Genomic DNA, 19,620 nt, shown 5'->3' with positions numbered 1-19,620 from the left:
TTGTTGAGTGCTGTCCAGTGGATTCTGACTCATAACGACCTCTCTGACCTTGCACTTTACAGTTCAGTGCTTATCCTACAGTGCTAACAGTGGTGGTGGTGGTTGTGTGCTATCAAGTCAGATCCAACCCATAGCAACCCTGTATGGGATTTCCAAGGCTGTAAATCTTTACGGGAGCAGAAAGCCTCATTTTTCTCCTAAGGAGCAGCTGCCAGATTCGAACTGCTGGTCTTGCAATTAGAAGCCCAACTGAAAACCCACTACACTACTAAAGAGATGTAAAAAGCCTACCTACCTAGGATCACTACATTCAGATTGTGGTATTGATGGAGAATATTGAATATACCATGGACTGCCAGGCAAAAAAAAAAAAAAAAAGTCCATCTTAGAAGAAATGCAACCAGAATTCTCTGTAGAAATAAGGCTGGTGAGACTTTGGCTTACTTACATTGGACATGCCATCAGAAAAGATCAGTCAGTCTTAAGAAAGAATATCCATAGTATTTGGCAATGTGGAGGGTCAACCAAAAGGAAGGGATTTCTTAATGAGATGGACAGACACAATGGACTCAAACATGCCAGCAGTCATGAAGATGGCGCAGAACCAGGTAGCATTTCATTCTGCTAGAGATAAGATCCCATGCGTTGGCGCTGCCTCATCAGCAACTAACAACAGCACCTAGAATCACATGGCACTTTCTTGGGAACTGTGAGAAGGAAGGAGCTATGAAATATTTAATAATTTTTCTAGTTCTGGGACTTGTGTATAAAATCCATGTTTTCTCATTCATTTCTAAGACTTATCAAACAAGAACTGTGATCCAATTCCATTCAATGAGACTCAAAATCAAATGGCAGCACAAAGAGAAATTTTAGTGGCAGCAAATGGTCTGTCTCCTCTGTCTCTCCTTCCTTTCCCTTCTTTTTCTATGTCTTTACTTCCAGTGGGGTTTAGATTTTGTCCAGGTCATCTTTATCCTTTATAGCACCTGACTCCATTTCAGGTTCATAATATGTGCTGGATACATGTCTATCTAAAAAAAAGTCTTGGGCATGGACTGAGTTTGGCCATGTTCCATAGACTCCTGTTGACCTTAAGATGAGAGAGAGAAGGGAAAGGGTGGGTTGGTCTGAAGTTTCAGGAGACTTGGGTCTCCTGAGCCCATGAACACTGACCTAGCCACTGGGGACTAGAGCTGAGAATGAAGTGCATAACTGACATGAAGTAGGGGGAGGCATGCATGAATATCCAAGCTTACAGAAAGTACTTTTGACCTAGCTTGGATGGCTTGATGATCAGAATTCAACCAGAGGAAGATAAAGAAATTTGATACAGGAAGCAAGTGTAAATTGCTATAATTTGATGAACTTGACCTTTGCTTATGGATGTAGTAGCTCAAAATACCAACCAAGAAGGAAGGAGTCTTCACATCAAAGATCAAGCCTATCCCGTCAGATACAGGGTTGATATAGACAGGGAACTTATACATTGGCTACCTAAAATAGGGGGCAGAGGCTATAAAGGCACAAAGTGGCTGACTTACAAATTTTCAAGAGGGAGTTTAGTTTCAGAGTGAGGAGGGAAGGTAGAATCCCTACTGAACAGTTTTCATCTTGTCTAGATGTGTATGGTGAAAGGAAAAGGAGTAGGGTATTTTTTGTGTGTATGTTTTTTGATCCAATTTTTGTTGTTGTTAAGTGCCTTCGAGTCGGTTCCGACCCATAGCAACCCTGTACAGGGTTTCCGAGGGTGTAAATCCTTACGGGAGTAGAAAGCCTCATCTTTCTCCTGCGGAGCGACTGGTAGTTTCGAACCGCTGACCTTAAGGTTCGCAGCCCGATTCATAACCACTACGCTACCAGAGCTCCTTTTGATCCAATAGTGAGTATTAATTATAATACCTGATTGATTGTCACCATGGTAAAGGTAGAAATTCTGTAAAAAAAACAAAAAAAACAGGGGAGTAGTTAATCTTACAGTCCAGGAACAGAGAACCTAGGATCATTGACGGGGAGAGGAGCATGAGTGGAATGTGGGAACCTATCCAGAGAAGCAGCAACATCAGAGATGGAGGCAGAGATAAGGACATGGAGAGAGAGAGAGCTACTGAGGACTCTAGACTCATGAAAAGAGAAAAGCTGTGTGCTGGTGGCCAGGAGGCAGGATTACAAAATGTGCTCATTGGTTGCTTAAACGATTGTATATTCCTGCGTGTTTTTGTATATATCAAGGGAAAAAGGAGAGGGAATAAAGGCAAATACTGTTGGCTGATTCTGCATGGAGAGGATTGTAATAATTTAAATGAAGCCAAGTGTGATTGGTTGAGTACAAAGCTGACTTCCTGCAATGAAAACTATAAGTTAATTTATAATAAAAGCTTTTAAAAAAAAATAATCTTGGTGTAATGAATATGACCTTCATTACCCAACCATATTTTGAATGCCAGTGCCTCTTCTGAACTGATGTACTTTACAATAAAGCTCAACTTGGACATCATATCTGGAAAGAATGATGTAATACATACAGTTTACAAAATAAATGATTTCATTCTTAATTGAATGGTAATAATTACACACAACACAGATTTCAAACATGAAAAAACCGTCTCCTAGTCTTCGTCTCCTTTCTGAGGTATAATTGGCCAGTTTCTAGTGCTTTCTTCCAAAGATTAGAAATACTCTGTGTATGTGTGTATGCATATATGTATATGTGTGTGCCTGTATTAATATACACAAATGTACACAATATTGATTATCTTTATTCATTATTCAGTAGTTATAGTCTATAATGGACTCCTGATGGGGTGCTTTAGGATCAGCATTGGACAGTGAATCATAAAGTCAGGAGTTCAAACCCACCAGCTGCTCCTCAGAAACCCTACACAGGGTTGATATAAATTGGAACCAACTCAACGGCACTAAAAGGAGCTCTGGTAGTGTAGTGGTTATGAATCGGGCTGTGAACCGCAAGGTCAGCAGTTCGAAACTACTAGCTGTTCCGTGGGAGAAAGATGAGGCTTTCTGCTCCCATAAAGATTTACAGCCTGGGAAACCCTCTACAGGATTGCTATGAGTTGGAACCAACTGTACGGCACATAACCAACCAACAGCACTAAACAACAGCAACAACATAGTCACATCACAAATATGAAGACCATACCAGTCTTGCTCAACTTTAACTTGGAATTTTTCACAGCTCAAATAATTTTAATGACTTGGGTGAATTCATGAATGTAAAATCTGTGAATAGTTAGGATTGACTGTATGCATGAGTGTGTGTATAAACATAAAAATGGTACCGTCCCAGATTCATTTCAAAACAGTTTGGACATCAATACCATACAAGCACATTGGATTATAAATTGACTCATGTTTAATAGTATGTGATATATTACAAAAAATCCCTGGTGGTGCAATAATTAAGTGCTTGACTGCTAACGAAGAGGAGGACAGTTTGAACCCACATATCACTCTCGGAGAAAAGACCTGGCAATGTGTTCCTCCTGTAAAAACTGCAGCCTAGGAAACTGTGAGGCAATTCTACTTTGTCTTACAAAGTCACTGTGAGTCAGAATCAACCCAATGGCACACATGTTCCATGACTACTATAATTTACGTTTGTAATCCCATATTGATAGACACTCAGACTGGTTCAAATCTACTAGATTTGTTGGTCTATGTGCATAAGACATAATTCAGTTTAGTAAAGAGTTACAATGCATACACATGCGTCAGCACCATTCAGGCAAAGAAATAGAACTTGGCAGAACAGCACACGTTACTCATTCCAAATGCAACATTCACTAAGGCAAGAAGAGTAGGACAAATCTGAAGCCCGTTTTTGCACAACTACAGAACAGTTTTTGAAGAAAAAAAATGTGGCCTTGAGCTATTTCGCTTGTTTATCAGAACATTTCAAATGATGGTGACAAGTCTATGACTTAGTGGGAAAAAGTCCCCAATGTTGGAGTTAAATGTCTCAGATTCTGCCTAGGGCACATTCTACCTTGTCCTTGGGAAAGTCAGGCTTTTCTGGCCTCAGTGTCCTCATTTGGTTTTGTTGTTAGGTGCCATTGAGTCGGTACCTACTCATAGAGACCTTATGCACAGCAGAATGAAACACAGCCCGACCTTGGGCCAACCTCACTACTGTTGCCATGCTTGAGTCCATCGATGCTGCCACTTTGCCAATCCATCTCGCTAGGGTCTTCCTCTTTTTCTTTGACCCTCTACCTTACTAAACATGATATCCTTCTCCAGGGACTGGTCCCTCCTGACAATATGTCCGAAGTATGAGAGACGAAGTTTGGCCAGCCTGTCCTCCAGGGAGCACTCTGGCCTCTTCCAAAATGGATCTATTGGTACTTTTGGCTGCCCATGGCACTTTCAATATTCTCCTCCAACACCATAACTCAAAACTGTCTTTTGGTTACAGATGCAGAAACGGCTCTAATGTTTATAGATTGTAATATTAGTAGTAATTTGCATTATCCGAGTCTAGAAGCTACTCCTTTGGCCATCACTTCCTGGTTCCTAGTGATGAAGGTATCCCCACACCAGTTAGCAGAACAAGGGTCCCACCCATTCCCCCAGGGTGGCCTTGTGCTGGTCCAGTTACCCTGGCCTGGAGCTCAAGTGACAGCAGACTGCAGCCCAAAGCCAGTGGCTGGACCCTTGGAAGAAGTGGAACCCTGCGGAGGGCCTGCAGAGCAAGGAGCAGTTTTGCTTTGTGTGTAGCAGGCCAGGAACTCGATTTAAACCCAGTGAGTTCATCAGCCACAATCTTGCAGTTTTGAGTTCAGCTTGGCTGCGATAAACTCAGTCACTTAAAGCCAAAACTTTGTAAAAAGTCAAGAAAAGAACACTGGTAGTGTAACAGGTCAGAACTTTGCTGCAAACAGAAAGACTAGCACTTGGAGTCCACCCACTGGCTCCACGGGAGACAAAACTGGTAATCTGCAACCAAGAAGACTGTTATTGTTAGGTGCCCTAGAGTCAGTTCCAACTCATAGTCACCCTAAGTACAACAGAACAAAACACTGCCTGGTCCTACACTATCCTCCCAATTTTGATGTTTGAGCCCATTGTTGCTGCCACTGTATCAACCCATCTTGTTGGGGGTCTTTCTCTTTTTTGCTGACCCTTCATTTTTCCAGCCATGATGTCCTTTTCCAGGAACTGGTCCCTCCTGACAACAGCCTTGAAAATCCTATGGAACAGTTCTACTTTGTTGTATGGGGTCACTATGAGTCAAAATCAATCCAATACTACCTAATAGCAATCATCTCTTAAGCCACACAAAATGCTTGGTTGGAAAACTTAACTGCTTAAAAAGTCTAGACCTTTATTCAGAACCTACAAAGCACTACTGTGGTGAAGGGGAGAGGGGCTAGGGGAGCTGCTTATAATTTAGTAAAGAAGAGAAAATCAATTCACCCATTCACAACTGTTCTCTAAGCCTTTCAATATGTAACACATGCCAGGATATGGTAAGAAGTATCAACCAAAAAAGCTATTTGCTGTCAGCTGATTCTGACTTGAGGAGACTCCATGTGTGTCGGAGTAGAACTGTGCTTCATAGAGTTTTCAGTGGCTGACTTTTCAGAAGTAGCTCCTCAGAACTTTCGTCAGAGGCATGTCTGGGTGATTCAAGCCCCCAACCTTTTGGTTAGCAGCCATTTGTACAACATAAGGATGCCCATAAGTATGCTGTGGTTATGTCAAGTCAGTTGTGACTCATTGTTGTTACGTGCCGTGGAGTCAGTTCCAACTCATAGCGACCCTTTACAGGGTTTCTGAGGCTGTAAATCTTTACGGGAGCAGAAAGCCTCATCTTTCTCCCGCATAACAGCAGTAGTTTTGAACTGCTGATCATGAGATTAGCAGCCCAATTCATAACCACTACGCTCCTTAGTTGTGACTCATAGCAACTTTGTATAGGGTTTCCAAGGATCGGCTGGTAAGTTTTGAACCACAGACCTTATGGTCCAAACCTACCTTGTGTTCCAGTGCTTGTCCTACAGCACCACACCAGGTCGCCCATAACTATGACAGAGATGAAACAACTTTTGACAACACTGTGGAAGCCGGTAGGAGTGGATTGTATGTAAATGTTGAGTTATGCATTCACTGTGAGTAAATCTCGACAGACTTGAAGGAGGAAGAAGAGAACTTTGCCAGGTGGTCCTGCAAGATCTGGGAGGTGGGAGCAAGCGCATTCCAGAGTCCAAGCAGAGAAAAGGTGCAGGACCAGTGAGGTACAGGTACAGTGTTGGATCAGCTAATAAGCATGGTCGGCACCGGCTTACTTACTGATCTAGAGAGAACAATTTCATATTCTTTCACAACATTAAAGAAACTGCTTCTAGATGTGGTTGCCATCTCTTTCTCCCCTAAACCCAGAGCACCTTCCTACAGAATCAAAGCCTCTTTTCAAATTTACAGTCCCTTACAGGGATGCAGTACTCAGTCAGCAAGGTGAGCCCAGGCTTAACTTTGTTCACTACAGACTAGTAAGAAAGCACAAGTAAGTACATGCTTACTTACTTATTGGGTAATCTGTCCCTGTGCAGCCATCCTCCCTGGGAAGGAGACAGACTCTTGGCTAGCAGGGGGCCCCGAGGATAAATGGCATTAAGACTGGAAAGGTAGTTCAATGTCAAATGATTCTGGGCCTGGAATGCAATGCCCACAATATGGAATTTAGCCTGTACACCACAAGGTAAAACGGACAGATTCCAACCATCCGGCAGGTGACTTATTTTAGTCTGCATAGTAGTTTTGTAGTTTGTTTTGTTTTTTAATTTGCACCAACCAGAATATATGTGGACATTTCACAGAGCACCTACATATCCAGGTTTCCTTTAATAACGAGACACTCTGGCCTCTTAGAGACAATCTGCAGGAACTGTAGGAACAGCGACACTTGCAGATGAGGCGTAGAGGGTCCAGCACTTGGCTTATTTGGCTCCTTAGGCATTTGAACTCATGACCCCAGTCAGGGATAGCATAGTTATATATACCACACCAGTTTCTGGAGAGTTGACACCAACTCATGACAACCCATGTTGCAGAGTAGAACTGTGCTTCGTAGGGGTTTTAAAACTGTGACCTTTTAGAAGCAGATTACCAGGTCTTTCTTAGGAGGCATCTTTATGTTAGTTAAAACTGTCAGCCTTTCGTTTAGGAGTTGAGTGCTTCACTACTAGTTCACCCAGGGAACCCCATAGCAAGACTATAGAAGGTTGCAGTTTCGGAATAAGGAACTAGGTTGTGCTTCAGTAAAGCGAATCTAGGGGTGGCGTTTTGACTGGGTGGAAGTGAGAGGAGAGGCAGGGTGCCAGATATGACACTAGCACATGTTTAAGCCTGGTGTTAAGACCCTGACCTAGGAAGTGACAATGGAATGAGACGAAAGGTGGCCTTGTATGCAGAAGCAGCAGACTCTATTGAGTGTTGTGATTTGAGGGGCAGCAAAGTCTCTGCCCCCAATTTATTCTCAATAAGGATGAATCCCAGGCTTGAACAACAGCCTGGATAGTGCTCCCGAGGCCCTTCCAGGTTCCTGATTTCATTTGATATTCGCCACAACTCTGTGAGCTCGATATTGCTCAAGCTACTTTAGAGACAAGGCTTACAGATGACCAGTTATTTGCCTGAACTGTTCAGCTAGGAAAGGGCATACCCACAAAGCATTTGTCCCCTTGAGCTCCCTAACAGAATCGACCTCCTCAGCTGGGGTGCATTCCTCTGCGTTGTACAAGGTCTTCTTCCTCTGTGTTCTTTAAACGTACAAGTCCAGCTTGCTGTTACTGTTTGTCACTCTCCAGGCCATTCTGATGTGTGACCACCCTGTGTGTCCAGTGCAGAAGTGCTCCACATGGTTTTCAGGGCTGTGACCTTTCAGAACCAAATGGCAAGGCCTGTCTCGCGAGGACCCTTTGGGTAGGTTCAAACCCAACTAGGTAGGAGAAACCAGTTTGATTCCCAATAGTGTACAGATTTGTCATCGGAGATATTTACTTAAATTTTTTCTGTCAGAAGGACTCTGGAAATGAATTTCCACTGCTCATTTCAGTTGTCTCTAGTTCAGAGGGGCCACACAGTAGAATAGGAACCACAGGCTCTGGAGTCAGCCTCTGGATGTGACTTCCATCTTGGCCACTCACTGGTTGGGAGACTCTGGGCAAGTTATTAAACATCTCTGAACCTCAATTTCCTCACCTGCAGGGAAAGGATGACAACACTTACATCATTCACACACTGCTGTGAGAATGCAGTGAGTGAATATGTGTAATGTGTTACAAAAATAAAAGTTGTAGTTGAGTTGATTCCAACTCATGGCCTTCCCATACATGTCAGAGGAGAACTGTGCTTCATAGAATTCTCCGTGGCTGATTGTTCAGAAGTAGATCATCAGACTTTTCTTCTGATGCACCTCTGGGTGCCCTTGAACCCCCAACCTTTCAATTAGCTGCTGAACAAGATCATTGTTTGCATTAATCAAACCAAACCAAACCCACTGCTATTGAATCAATTCCAACTCGTATCACCCCTATAGGACAAGGTAGAACACATCCCAGGATTTCCAAAACTGTACATCTTTACAGGAGCCGACAGCTCATCTTTCTGCCATGGAGCTGCTGGTGGGTTTGAACTGCTGACCTTGTGATTAGCAGCCCGGTGATTAACCACTATACCACTGAGACTCCTTTTGCATTAACCAGGTCCTCCATAATGTGCTCAGCACATGTTGCTGTTAAGTGCTTTCAAGTCAGTTCTGATTCATAGTGACCCACAACAGAACAAAACACCGCCCTGGCCTGCACCATCCTCACATAGTTGCTGTGTTTGAGCATATCATTGTAGCCACTGTGTTGATCCAATTTTGTTGGGGGTCCTCCTCTTTTTTTGCTGACCTTCCTCTTTACCAAGCATGATGTCTTTCTCCAGAGACTAACTCACCCTAATAACATGCCCAGATTATGTGAGAAGGTGTCACCATCCTTGTTTCTAAGAAGTATTCAGTACTATGGTGTAGTGCATCATCTAATGTCTCTTCTAACCATAGTCTGTAACTCCCACCAAACAACAATTCTGCCCTGCTGTTTCTGGGTAGGAAAAGATAGGTGAAGGTACTGATAGGATGACATGGTTCAACTGTGGATGTCAGCAGAGTTCGTTGGAATTGTAAAAACTTGAAACTATAACATGGGTAGAAAATGAACCATCCCAGAAACAGGAGGGGAATCTCACTGCCATTGAATTAGAAGAGCCAGGAGTGGGATGTGTCCTTTCAACCCTCAAATCCCTGCACCTTGAAGCTTCTCCACAGGGACAGAAAGCTGTGACACCAGATGAATGGCAGAGGAGCAGCAGCAGCGGAGCCAAGAGCCAGAGCACGAGACAGAGACGTGCGAGTAAAGTTTTGCTAAAGGTAATACAGAAACGGCTACAATCATACATTGACAGAGAACTTCCAGAGGTTCAAGCTGGATTCAGAAGAGGCCGTGGAACGAGAGATATCATTGCTGATATCTGATGGATCTTGGCTGAAAGCAGAGAATACCAGAAGGATGTTTACCTGTGCTTTATTGACTATGCAAAGGCTTTCATTTGTGTGGATCATGACAAGCTATGGACAACATTGAGAAGTATGAGTATTCCAGAACACTTAATTGTACTTCTGAGAAATCTGTACCTAGACCAAGAAGCAGTTGTTTGAACAGAACATGGGAACACTGAATGTTTTAAAACTGGGAAAGGTGTGAGACAGGGTTGTATTCTTTCGCCATACTTATTCAACCTGTATGCTGAGCAAATAATACAAGAAGCTGGGTTCTATGAAGAAAAACGTGGCGTCAGGATTGGAGGAAGACTCATTAACAACCTGCGATATGCAGATGATACAACCTTGCTTGCTGAAAGTGAAGAGGACTTGAAACATTTATTTATGAAGATCAAAGAGCACAGCCTTCGATATGGATTACATCTCAATGTCAAGAAAAGAAAAATCCTCACCACTGGACCAATAAACAACATTCTTATCAATGGAGAAAAGATTGATGTTGTCAAGGACTTCATTCTTCTTGGATCAACTATCAACACTCACGGAAGCAGCAGTCAAGAGATCAGACGACATATTGCATTGGGCAAATCTGCTGCACAGGAACTTTTCAAAGTATTGAAGAGCAGAGATGTTAGCTTGAGGACTAAGGTGAGCCTGACCCAGGCCATGGTGTTTTCAATAGCCTCATATGGATGTGAAAGCTGGACAGTGAATAAGGAAGATCGTAGAAGAATTGATGCCTTTGAGTTGTGGTGTTGGAGGAGAATACTGAAAGTGCCATGGACTGCCAAAAGAACCAATAGATCTGTTTTGGAAGAAGTGCAGCCAGAGTGCTCCTTGGAGGCCAGGATGGCTAGGCTTCGTCTCTCATACTTTGGACATATTGTCAGGAGGAAACAGTCGCTGGAGAGGGATGTTATGCTGGGTAAGGTGGAGGGTCAGAGAAAAAGAGGAAGACCCCTAACGAGATGGATTGCCAGGTGGCATCATTGATGGACTCAAGTGTGGCAGCAGTAGTGAGGTTGGCCCAGGATCGGACATTGTTTCGTTTTGCTGTGCATAGGATCACTATGAGTCAGTTCTGACTCAATGGCACCTGACAACAACTGTGCCCTGAGCATTTTCTGTTGTAACCTGTTAACTTTCCTAATATTTTCTATTGTAATCTGTTAACTTTCCTAATAAACCCCACAACTATGAGTATGTTGTCTGAGTTCTGTGTGATTATTACAATGAATTATTGAACACAGTTGAGTAGACAGTGTGATGGGAGGTATAGTTTGCTGTTACATTATTTTTAATGTTTTAGTGTGAATTATGTGATAGTTTACATGGGAGAACATTAGTTTTACATTCATTCTATTGGCTTTATTGTTATGGTTACAATCCCCTCCATGCATCATCAACAAACCACAGGGTATACCCTGCAAGCCTGCCTGTGTCCCCCACCCCCACCCCAGTCATCAGCACACAGCCCCTCTTCCTGTCTGGGTCTAAAGTCCCCAGCCGCTCCATCTCTCCACATCATCATCTCTGCCTCCATCTCTGGCATCACTGCTTCTCTGGGTAGGGTCCCCTGCTCTCCGCTCTTCTCCCTTGATGGTCCCAGGGACCTCCTCTGCTCCTAGACTGCACAGTTAATCACTCCCCTCCTTGCTATAAAACATCTACCTTTACATTTCCAACCCTTACAATCAGTCCTGATAACAATTATTCACTATTGTATCACAAGAGACTATCCGCATTTCCTTTCATCAGCCCTACCTAGACAGATTGGATGCTACTCAATGGAGATTCTACCTTCCTCCACATCCTCTGGATCTAGAGTCCCTCTTGAAAGCTTGTAAGCCAGTCACTTCTTGCCTTTGAAGGTCCGCCCCTGACCCCATTTTGAGTAGCCAATGTCCAAGTTGCCCATCCCTGTCTACTCTGTATGTGGAAGGGGTGGGAATGATCCTTGCTGTAAAGATTGTTTCCTCTTTTGAGCTACTGCATCCATAAGTATAGGTCAAGTTCATCCAATTGTATCAGATTACTCTTTTTTTTCCCTCTTCTTTCTTCTTCTAGTTGAGCTCTGATCATCCGGTCATTGAAGCCCGGTCAAGTGGGTATTATCTGCAAGTGTGGGTGCTCTTGTGCATAAGCCCTCTCTTCTTATCAGCTGGATGCTTCACTCTCCACTCTAGTCTTCTGTGGCTATGTCACTGACTCTGGGCCCAAGAGTCCCCAGGTCTTGCCACACTGATGGCCAACCAGGTCTCCACCCAGGTTCACAGGAGTCTATTGAGCGTTGTAGGGCTTAGCTCACAGCTTCATGGCTGTTTTTCCCTCACTTCCCTTTATCAGTGACAAACGTGGTCACCAATCACAGCGTGTATTCCCATTGAGTCTTAGTCTTGGAAGGGGGTTTGCTCTGAGGGGACCCGACCACTTGCCTTGATGTCTCCTGGGTTAGCAACTTGCTTGTTATTGTAGTAGTCAGTTGGACTGCTGTTATTGTTTTGTATGGTCTTTCTTCCAAGAAGTACTTTCTGTTCTTCTAGCCACTCCAGGCTGGTCTGTTTGTCCTTTCAAGTGGACATTTCCCACCTCAGAAGATTCTGGATGAGGTTCAGGATTCTACTTTTGGTCTTAGGCAATGCAGAAGCTCCACAGGAAGCCTCCTTCACTGGGCAAATTTAGCCCCATTTTAAGTATTCCAATCAGTTATAGGCAGAAGACGGACTTCCAAGTTTTCTATGGTAATATTTCTGGCTATTCCTTTCTCTCCCCCTCAAGTGTCTGTTTTATAATGGTATGCAAGGGAAACCAAGTTTCAAAAGACAGCCAAGTATCTTAACACTATTTCCCCCCTTTTGCCCATTCAAACCATACCTCAATCTCTGTATCTCAGAGCCCTGTTGTTCCAAGGTTGTGCATACATCATTATTTACCTCGTACTTAGCCTATGCAAACCTGCCTAATTAGTAATGGTTTTTTAAAAGAAACTTTTACCTTCCTTCGAGCATTAGTCCAAATTTTGTTTACAGATGTCCAAATGCTTCTGTTTATGCTCTTCTGTGAGTTGTTTGGGTACCCATCTAACACAATTTTTTTTTTTCTTTAAAGTTTTTATTGTGAATTGAGTGATAGTTTACATGGGAGAACATCGGTTTTACACTCATCATTTCATTGCAATGATTCCAATCTCCTCCATCGCACAAACTTTTTAAAACCCAAGTTTGTGGTGGATTATTTCATAGTCAGAGCCATGGCTGATTTGCAAATGATTTGCCACATAATCCACTGTCACTCCTCTACTCGACAGAATCATTTCACGTGCACACCTCAATGTTGTCATCAGTTGTGGACATGGACGGGCATTTTAATATAACTGGAATGCAGACAATTTATGACTCACTGTCATACATGGAAAATGGTACATGAGTGTTTGTCATTGTTATCCATATTTTTCATAAACCTCTTGATAGTCTATTGAACTATAAATAGTATCGATAAAAGGCTCCTATTCTAGTACATAATTTGATAAGTTTTTACAATTGTATATATCTGTGAAATCACCACAATCAAGACAATTTTCATATTTATCATCCCTCAAAGTTTCCTTGTGACCCTTTGTAATCTTCCCTCACTCCCCTGTTCCTCAGGTAACCACTGTTCTGTGTTCTGACACTATAGATTAATTTACATTTCCTGGAGTTTTATATAAATGGAAACTTGAAGTATATATTTTTTACTGTCTGACTTTTTTCACTTGGCAAAATTATTTTGAGCTTCACTCATGCTGCTGTGTCTATCCATAGCTCTGCCGAGTGGCATTTCATTGTGTGGGTGGGTATGTCACTATCGTTTATCCATTTCACCTGTTGATGGCTATTTGGGTTGTATCTAATTTTGGACTATTAAACAGAAAGTTGGCATGCATGGCACTGTAGGATAAGCACCGGACTGCTAAGTGTAAGGTTGGTGGTTTAAACCCACCAGTCACTCCTCTTACACAGGGTTACTATGAGTCAGAACTGTCGCGAGTTGGTTCAGACTCATGGCAACCCCATGCATGCAGAGTCAAAGTATTCCACAGAGCTTTCAAGACCATGACCTTTTGGGAGGAGAGTGTCGGGCCTGTCTTCCAAGGTGCTACTGGGTAGGTTTGAGCCATTAACCTTTTGGTTAGCAGTCGCATGCTTAACTATTTATGCCACTCATATATGCTGTTAATACTTCTAGGTATTACTCCTAAATACCTTTGAATAGAAAGCCTGGGTCATGTCATTAGGATGTATTTAAATTTTTAAAAAACGGACACATTTTTTTCTACAGAGTTTATACCATTTTACACTTCTACCAGCAGTGCATGAGAGTCCTCATTGCTGCATAGCCTTCCCCAAGAATAACCATCTTTTTCAATTTTAGGTTTCAGGCATTCTGATAGGCCTGCACTGGTATCTCATTATGGTTTTAACTTGCATTCTGTTAATAATTAATGATGGTGAGCACATTTTCTTGTGCTTATTTGCCACCTACAGACCCCCAAGTAAAGTATGGGCTGGAAGAGACCTAGTAGAAGGTATTAGGAGGATTTCAGAACCAGCCTCACGCTGTGTTTGCCTAAAGGAGACACCCGTTGCTCTGGAGTGGTGGGGAGAGAGGGATAAGACGGGGATACACAGCTTTAGACTCTCTTGGGAAAGGGGCCAAGCCTGGGATTGCATATTTCTACACTATTCAGAGAAAGGGGGTTGGGAGCTGGTGGAAGTGACAGAGGTCAAATGTCTACAGGGGTTTGCAGAAAGGCAGCTTTAATGGGTGATGCTGACTGGTAGAATTATGGGTACCAAATTATTGTTCTGGTGTCCAGGCTAATATCTACCTAGTAATGATGTCTTTTGAAAACCTTGAGTTCATAAGCTTCATTCAAGTCTTTAGGAATGAACACTGGATAAAGGCATTTCATGTAAACAGTGTTGGTATAGCCCGGGCAGTTTTTATGGCATTGTTGCCAGAATAACAGTTCCCAAAGATGTCTGTGTAGTAATTCCCACAATCTATGAATGATACTTTACATAAAGGGGACTTTGCAGCTTGATTGCATTAAGGATCTTAAAGGGGGAGATTGTCCTGGATTATCTGAGTGAGCCCATGTTGTCACATGGGCCCACAGAAGTAGGGAACCTTTTCTAGCTGTGGTCAGAGAGAGGGAGGTGTAACTACAGAAAAATGGTCAGAGAGATGCAAAGATGCTGGCTTTGAAAATGGAGGAACAGGGTCATGAACCAAGAAATAGAGACTTCTTCTGGAAACTGGAAGAGGTAAGGAAACGAAGTCTCTCCTAGAGTGTCCAGAAAGGAACACAGCCCTGCCAACGCCTTGAGTTTAGCCCACTGAGACCTAGAGGTTAGACTTCTGCCCTCCACAACTATGTGATAATAACTTTGTGCTGTTTTAAACCAGTGGGTTTGTAGTAATTTGATACAGCAGTAATAGAAAACTAATGTAATTGCTGAGAATTAAAATTAAAAGGATATAAAGGAGTGTCATTAACAGGAACACTTTTGGATGTAGAAGAATTGAATTGTAAGAAGGCCTAGGATTGGACTGAAACTCATCTTCAGTACTTCAGTGACCCGGTAGAGCAGGTAGGTGGACACCTGGCTAGCCTCACCGCTGCAGATGTCAGACCTGGATGCTCACAAATTTTCAAGGACTGAAGAAGTCAGGTAAGCAGCACAGGTCTTGGAGAATTGGTTTTGGTCAAACTCATGGTGAAGGAACTTGTCGATGGAGTCAAAGGTCAACTGTGAAATGATATCATATAATTAAGGAAAAGTGATCCCTGGGTGATCACTTTTGAATCCCTGAATGGCTTAAACATTTAAGAGCTCAGCTTCTAACAAAAAGGCTAGAGCTTTAAGTCTGTCCAGAAATTCCTTGGAAGAAAGGCTTCCAAAGGGATGGGGGGGGGGGGGGGGGGGGGGGGGGGGGGGGGGGGGGGGGCAGGAATATTTGGGGGGGGGGAAGCTGTTTTTGAAAACCCAGCAGTTGGAAACGCTGTGGAACACAGTTCTGCTCTGACACACCTGGGGTGGTCCTGAGGTAGAACTGACTTGATGACAGCTGGCTACTGAGTCTAAGTTTTAGCTGGACTTTGATGAGCAGTGGGCTTGAATTGTTATTTGTAACCCAAAAAAGAGTCTGTTTCCTGAAACTGTCTCCACCTACTGAGTAACTTGATCCGGCAGCAGGGTCGAAGGGTAGGATTAAAGCTTTGAAGACACTGACAGCAGAACCTTGCTGCATGTGCTTCAATAAGCAGGCTTTGATCCGAGGCAACTTTAAACAATTTATCTGGTGTAAAGGGAGATCTTTCCACTTAATAAGTGGGGAGATAAGGTGTTAAAAGACAATTTTTCCCAAATCGTGAAAAACAGTGGTTCTAGTTGGTGGTATCCATGTCACATTAGAGAAGAATAGCCTCCAACAAGTTATTATCCAGCCCTATCCTTAGAGTCACATCTGTGGTGGTGGTGGTGGTGGTGGTTATGTGCTGTGGAGTCGGTTCCCACTCACAGCAACTCTGTATAGGGTTTTCGAGGCTGTAAATCTTTATGAGAACAGAAAGCCTCATATTTCTCCTATGGAATGGCTGGTGGAATTGAACTACTAACCTTACAGTTAACAGCCCAACTCATAATCCACTACACTACCACTACTAGCAGGTTGGTGTTGTTAAGTGGGGTTGAGTCTGTTCCAACTCATAGTGACCCTGTATAAGGTTTCAGAAAATGGCTGGTGAATTTGAACCCCCGACCTTGCCATTTAAACTAATCTTGGGGTCCATTGCTTTATCCCACAGTGCCACACCAGGACTTCTACTAGAAGGTTGTTGTTGTGAAGTGTTATCGAGTTGGTTCCGACCCACAGCATCCATGTATAGAGTTTCTGAGGAGCAGCTGGTGAGCTTGAACCAGTGACCTTGTGGTTCAAATAGACTTTGCAGTCCAGCGCATTAACCCACAGCACCACACCAGGACCCCCTACTAGCAGGTGGACACATGTTACCTTGGTTTAAGGGGAAGGCAATATACACCAAGAGGGAGGTTGAGAGAGGAAAGATGAAGGTACTGGAAGGCACAGGGAAGTATGCAAGAATTCAAGTGAATAGAGGTAAACACTGTTAACTGATGTTACATGGAGGGGATTGCAATCATTGTAATGGAAAAGAAGTATATGATTTGTTGAATGTAAAACTGATGATCTGCTCTGTAAACCTTCACTCACTTAACTGTAAAAAGTTAAAATAAATCAAAAGAAAATCCTAACCAACAGTACCTTTTAAAAAATACTAAAACTGTAGAATAAGAAAAGGATATTTAACAAAAGGAGGAATTATCAAATGTTGTACTTAAACTAATGCAGTTTTTACCTTCATAAATAAAGAAGATGATCTCAAAAGACCTACAATTGTGAAATACCACGATAATAACTAATGATGATGATGATACAGGAGAGAAGAGAGTCTAGGGCCTAAATCTTTCCAAACCTAGCCAGACTCTCTAAACTTTATTTTTCAGTAGTGTTTGTCAAAAAGCTTGGAAATTCACTGAGGCTTCGAGTCTGCTGTGCTCTTGCAATTGTGGGAATAAAAGGCAAAGGAATATTATAGCTCATCCGTGAAAAATTATGGACAGAGCTGTCCCATGTTCCCTCTCCATGGAGACCCTTTGAGGGTGCAGGCCACGTGGCCGCCACCTGGGCAGTTGTCCTCACTCTCAGGGATAAGCTTCTCTAAAACTTGTTTTCTCTAAAAACAAAACTTCTTGATCTTTACATTTTCCCCAACACTTCAAGTTCTTCAGGAATGTTATTCTTAACTCAGGAGGTCAGCTTTGAGGCTATGATTTCTGCTCTAAACAAGGCTATTTCTTGTTGACTTGGGCCAAGAGAAGGGCAGGGCTCCGGACAGAAATGTACTACTTGTTGTCGCCTGACCCTTGTAAAGGCCATCTCTAGAAAAAAACAGCTGCATGCTTTCTTACTCAATTCTTCTCAAGACTAGAGTCCACAACATAGTTCTACCGAGACATCGTGCTCCAGTTAAGAATCAGGGCGCTTGAATTTTATAAGGATTGTGACTTGTGCATGTTTGTACTTTAGCATGTTGGCTGTTTATAAAACCGGTGTTTTGTTTTGTTTTCAAATAATGGTTTTATTTCTTCATTTTATAAAATTAATCAGGTCCGGAACTGAGCAGAGTTTTTGCTTTGCCTGAGGCAAACTGCAGATAGAAAGCAAAGACAACATGTCCATAAAACTGGAGGTTCTTGAACTGATGTTTCCAAGAACAGGTTTGGACATTTGTTTTCATTTCATTTTGGTTCTTTGGTAAGTTGCCTTCCCTCCTCATCTAACTTGGGTTCTGTGACCTTCTCAGAACTTTTAAACATTCCCAAGCTAATTGCTTAGTTCCCTTACAACTACCCCTCCTTGGGTAAAGTTAGGAAATGATTTAACTTTGTCTTACATGCTATCTATCTAAGCTTTCCCATGATGTTCTACAAATTTCATCTGCCTTCCATGTATTTCCCCTATGCGAGCTGTGGTGTGGTACTGTAGAATTAGCACTGGACTGTTAACCTCAAGGTTCTCAGTTCAAACTCACCCTGGAAACCCTATACATGGTTGTTAGAAGTGGGAAGTGACTTGACAGCACTTAACAACAACAACAGCAAGCTGAACACAGACGGAGTGCTGCTTTATAAAACTCGCAGAGTTTTCCTGTATTAAATGTGGCTCCATTCATTGCTTGGTGAGGAGCAGGAAGTAAATACATAGCACACATGCCACATATCATATCATGGCACATGTTCCCAGCGTTCATTACAACCCTTCTTAACCACTACCAATCCATCAAATCCAATCATTGATTTGACATAAGTTAAAGCTACTTGCCATAGGATAAGGACATTTCCGGTGTGATGCAGGTCATGAGCACAATCTTAGTTTTTCCTCTGCAGTTTATGCTTTTATGATATCTCTGGGGGCTCCCAGTCATTGGTCTCTCTTTAGTATGGAGGTATCTTTCATGCCAACCCTAAGGGTTACTGTTCTTTTGGACAGTCCTCCATAACAGGAATATTTGGGCATGGGAAACAGGAATCACTATGTAAGGGGCACTCAATTTCTGCTAAGAGTGACAAAAAAAAAAAAAAAATTAAAAACACATAATGGTATTGGTTGCACAATTTTTATTGTTGTTGTTAAGTTGTTGGTTCAGACTCTGACTCATAGGAACCCTATATAGCCACCTTACAAGGAGTGGCTGGTGAGTTTGAACCACCAACGCTTTGGTTAGCAGTCCAGTGATGCTTATTCTATCCTATAGTGCCACAAAAGGACTGGTATGACTCAAATTGACAACAACAACTCGAAAGATAATACATGAATGTTTGAGGACAGTGAGTTTATGTCTATGAGGAACATATATATATATATATATATATATATATATATATATGTGTGTATGGAGTCCTGGCATGGTGCTGCAGGATAATGCACTGAACTGTAAGGTCACTTTGAACTGCAAGGTCGGTGGTTCAAACCCACCAGCTGCTCCTCAGAAACCTTATATAGAGTCGCTGTGAATTGGAACCAACTAGACAGCACTTACAACAACAACAAATACTGTTAAGTGTCGTCGAGTTAGTTTCAACTCATAGGACACTGTATAGGATTCCCAAGACTTTAAATCTTCATGGGAACAGAAAGTCTCATCTTTCTTCTGTGGAGTGGCTGGTAGACTTGAACTGTTGACCTGTGGTTTGCAGTCCAGCGCTTATTGTATGGAGCCTCTGTGTTCCCTACACACAAACACACACATATATATGATCAAACAGCTGTTGTTATCAAATTGATTCAGACTCATTGTAACCCTATGTAGCGTTTTCAAGACTGTAATTCTTTCTTTACAAGAGCAGACAGGTTCATGTTTTTCCCATAGACAATGGCTGGTGGGTTGAACTGCTGACCTTATAGCAGTTAGCAGCCAAATGTCT

The sequence above is a fragment of the Chrysochloris asiatica genome, unplaced genomic scaffold (genome assembly GCF_000296735.1).
Source record: "Chrysochloris asiatica unplaced genomic scaffold, ChrAsi1.0 scaffold00019, whole genome shotgun sequence".
In the NCBI taxonomy this organism is placed as follows: Eukaryota; Metazoa; Chordata; class Mammalia; order Afrosoricida; family Chrysochloridae; genus Chrysochloris; species Chrysochloris asiatica.
The sequence above is the reverse complement of the archived record's forward strand: the minus strand, read 5'-3'. Positions refer to the sequence as shown.